This window comes from Psittacula echo, assembly GCF_963264785.1.
Source record: "Psittacula echo genome assembly, chromosome: 2".
NCBI classification, from domain to species: domain Eukaryota; kingdom Metazoa; phylum Chordata; class Aves; order Psittaciformes; family Psittacidae; genus Psittacula; species Psittacula echo.
Genome location: NC_137737.1, coordinates 160,482,203 through 160,486,642, shown reverse-complemented (window position 1 = coordinate 160,486,642; position 4,440 = coordinate 160,482,203). Strand labels below are relative to the sequence as shown.

General features: G+C 55.9%; 2 pseudogenes across 2 annotated transcripts; both read left to right on the top strand.

Moving 5' to 3' along the window:
- Positions 1 to 284: 284 nt before the first annotated feature.
- LOC308217813 (feather keratin 1 pseudogene) lies at positions 285 to 599 on the top strand (annotated as a pseudogene). Its single transcript has one exon. The product of its transcript is annotated as a feather keratin 1 pseudogene (transcript).
- Positions 600 to 3,204: 2,605 nt separating this feature from the next.
- Positions 3,205 to 3,519, top strand: LOC308217053 (feather keratin 1 pseudogene; annotated as a pseudogene). The gene has a single exon. The product of its transcript is annotated as a feather keratin 1 pseudogene (transcript).
- The last annotated feature ends 921 nt before the right edge of the window (positions 3,520 to 4,440 follow it).

Genomic DNA, 4,440 nt, shown 5'->3' with positions numbered 1-4,440 from the left:
TCCCTCACTCGCCTCTGCTGACGCCTTCTCCTGCGCGCTCAACAAGGTGAGCCTCAAGCCCCTTGCCCTCTGCTCCTGCCCCCCTGGCCCGGCTCTTCCAGCACGCTCTGCCCCAGCCTCAGCACCCCTGACGCCTCCCCAGCACCACAGCCCCACAGCCCCACACCAGCCTCCCCACTGCCTCGCCCTCCTGCACCACCGCCCCTCGCACCCCCACGCCCTCCGCTCTCCCCACACCCTCTCTCCTCTCCTCTCCTCTGCCAGGGCCCCTTCACACCACAGACATGGCCTGCTACGACCTCTGCCGCCCCTGCGGACCCACCCCGCTGGCCAACAGCTGCAACGAGCCCTGTGTCAGGCAGTGCCAGGACTCTCGCGTCGTCATCCAGCCTTCCACCGTGCTGGTCACCCTGCCAGGACCCATCCTCACCTCCTTCCCCCAGAGCACCGCCGTCGGATCCTCCTCATCCGCTGCCGTGGGCAGCGAACTCAGCGCCCAGGGAGTGCCCGTCTCCTCTGGGGGCTTCGGCTACGGCCTTGGCTACGGCTTCGGAGGCCTGGGCTGCTACGGCAGAGGAAGAGGCTGCAACATCTGCTAAGGGTCATTGACAGCATGCCTGGAACCAGCCACCCACACCATGGAAGCCATGAGAATGAGTGAGGATACATGTCCGGACTATTTCTGATTTGATCCTCACAGCTCCTCTTCTCAAAGCACCAAGAAAGGAAGCAAAGCAGGGGCCAGCCCAGCCTGTCTGTTACCATCACCCATTGACTTCCTCCTCTTCTGCCACTTCCTTCTCCACATCACTCCATCTGCTATGTCAGGTACTCTCTGGCACAACCAGCATCTCACAGGCTAAGAAAGATTCATGAGACCTTAAGTGGGCTCTTCCCAATTCAGGGCAGGAAGACCTCGCTACTCTGACAGCATGTACTTCAAACAGAAAACCTCAGAGCATGGTCATCCTACCAACACCTTAGACCAGCTCTCTACCATCTCATGCTTGTACATTTTCACTCTTATGCCTCAATAAAGTTCTTCTGCAGCCAAGCCTGTGACACCTCCTCTTCCTTACATCTACCAAGGCTCTTCCAACATTACATAGCACAACGCCAGGTCTCAACAGGCCATCGAGCCAAGTGAACAAGGGCCACAAAGTCTCTCTTAGGAAATACACCACCACAATCAGCAACAAAACAAAGTGACACATGGAGGCCTTCCAGAATGTGACACAAGCCCGTCACTGGCACATACTAATCATTGAACATGACATTGTCTCCCTACGCATGACAGTGGTGATGGCACCACAGGCTCATGAGACCGTTCGGGTGGGTTCCCAGGGCCAACTACACAGGAACTCATGGCCGTGCCACCGACTACTGCGAGGACCACGGGTATCCCACGCAGGGTGCCCAGGTCACCAGCCTCCTGCTCTGGGAACCTCTCCTGACTCAGGTGTGGGTTCCTGTTCCAATGACCTTCTGGCTGCATTTTCCCCATCCCACCCATGTCACAGTCCCCAGGCCATGGTCTCACCTTGCTATGGGGTCCACAAACGATGCTTTGGTGGAATGCTTAGAGGGCCACCAGCCCCTCATCACTGCAGGCTCCAACAGTGCGAGGGGTCTCCGGACAGAACATCCTGCCTGCTGCTGTATTTCTGAAACACCTCTGCAGGGACCCCAAGCCAACATCCGTCTACTCTGAGGTCACAAAGAAAGACCCCACTGTGAGGTCACAATCCTCCTCACCATGGCTCAGCAAAGACCTGCATGGGTCACTGGAAACAAGTGCAGGAACAAGCCTGTAACCCTGTTCTCCTGTGAAGATGGAGTTCTGCGGTGAGTTGACCATGGCTGGCCACCAAGCGCTCACTGAACGGCTCCATCACTCCTTTTCCGCAACCAGGTAGGGGAAGAAGCTCCCAAGGAGAGAGAAGGACATGGAGATTACTCACCAGGTTGCAGTGGCAGCAAAACAGACTTGACTCAGGGAAATTCATTTATCAAAATTAAATGTCAGAGAAGAATTAAGAGAAATAAAATCAACTTTTAAAACACCTGTCCCCAACGTCTCCCTTCATCAAGGTTCATCTTCCCTTCGAAATTACTTACTCCCTTGCGCAAAATAGCACAGAGGGATGGGAATGGGAATTGTGGTCAGTTCACCCCACGTTGTCTCTGCTCTTCCTTCCCCCTCACGCTCTTCCCCGGCTCCATCATGGGGCCTCTTCCACAGAAAACAGACTTCCACAAACTTACATGGGTCTTTCTCACAGGCTCTGTCAGACTTGGAGAAAGCTTCGGGCATCTTCTCACGGAAGACAACACAGCAGAATAATTGCTACCAAAACATTTCCACGTAAACCCACTACAGCCAGGGACAACCTCACAAGCACAAGGGCACCAGGACACCCACAGAGCTCACCCAAAAGGCAACGCCTAAAGCCAGGCTTAGTGACCTGGCAGCAAGACAGGGAGGGACTGAAGGCAATGGAAGGGGCAGCCCTTCACGCACTACAATTACAAAGCCCAGACCAGCCTGACAGGGCTGCCGGGACATGAGGTCCCCTCTTCACAACGCAGCACGAGTGCCACAGGATGACATCACTGACGACACCACCACCTCTGCAATGCTTTTGTTGCATGTTCTGCCAAATGCCCTGACATGCGCCATCAACACCAAGCCTTTGGTCTCTAATACTTGAAACGTACCGCCAGGGACAGCAGGACACGTCCTCAACAGGAGGACATGAACATTCAGAATTCTTGGAAGGAAAACACAACCACAACTAATTGCTTGGAAGGATTTGACACACACCAGCTGCTTGCACAAACATGCTGTCATGCACAAAGATGCTGTCTCAGCCCCCTCAGGCACTCCAGGACCAGCATAAAAGCCGGCCCAGCGCCTCTGTCCCTCACTCGCCTCTGCTGACGCCTTCTCCTGCGCGCTCAACAAGGTGAGCCTCAAGCCCCTTGCCCTCTGCTCCTGCCCCCCTGGCCCGGCTCTTCCAGCACGCTCTGCCCCAGCCTCAGCACCCCTGATGCCTCCCCAGCACCACAGCCCCACAGCCCCACACCAGCCTCCCCACTGCCTCGCCCTCCTGCACCACCGCCCCTCGCACCCCCACGCCCTCCGCTCTCCCCACACCCTCTCTCCTCTCCTCTCCTCTGCCAGGGCCCCTCCACACCACAGACATGGCCTGCTACGACCTCTGCCGCCCCTGCGGACCCACCCCGCTGGCCAACAGCTGCAACGAGCCCTGTGTCAGGCAGTGCGAGGACTCCCGCGTCGTCATCCAGCCTTCCACCGTGCTGGTCACCCTGCCAGGACCCATCCTCACCTCCTTCCCCCAGAGCACCGCCGTCGGATCCTCCTCATCCGCTGCCGTGGGCAGCGAACTCAGCGCCCAGGGAGTGCCCGTCTCCTCTGGGGGCTTCGGCTACGGCCTTGGCTACGGCTTCGGAGGCCTGGGCTGCTACGGCACAGGAAGAGGCTACAACATCTGCTAAGGGACATTGACAACATTCCTGAAACCACTCACCTACATTCTAGAAGCAAAGACATGGATTGAGGATGCACGTCTGGGGTAATGCTGGCACACCAGTTCACTTTCCACAGCTCCTTCTCTTGTGGCACTAAGCAAGCAGGGAAAGGGCCTGCCAAGGCTGCCTGGTAACATGGCCCATGGATGTGTTGCTCTTCTCCAAATTCCTTCTCTGCACCACCCCATCTGCTGTGTGCAGTACTCTGTGCCACACCAGCATCTCACAGGCAAACAGCAGCGGGGGACCTCCACTGGGTTCCTCCCCAGGCAAGCCAGGAAGACCTCGGTGCTCTGACAAAATCTACTGCATACAGAAGACCTCAGAGCATGGTCACCCTACTTGAATATCAGCTCTATTCCTCCTTATGCTTGTACGTTTTCATGCTTTTGTCTCAATAAACTTCTCCTGCATCCCAACCTCTGACACCTCCTCCGCCTTTCTTCTACTAAAGATATTCCAGCTTCACGCAGCACAAAGCCAGAGCTCAACAGGCTGTCAGTGTGGGTGAAAAAGGCCACAAGGATTCTCCTGGGAAGTATGCCACCACAACCAACAAAGACTGGCACCTGGGCTGCTTTCACAACCTGACAGAGATTTGAGCCAGCGCTGGCTCAAAGACAGTCTTGAACACAGAATCATAGAATCATAGAATAGTTAGGGTTGGAAAGGATCTTGAGATCATCTAGTTCCAACCCCCCTGCCATGGGCAGGGACACCCCACACTAAACCATGGCACCCAAGGCCTCATCCAACCTGGCCTTGAACACCGCCAAGGATGGAGCATTCACAACCTCCCTGGGCAACCCATTCCAGTGCCTCACCACCCTCTCAGTAAAGAATTTCTTCCTTAGATCCAATTTGAACTTCCACTGTTTAATTTCAACC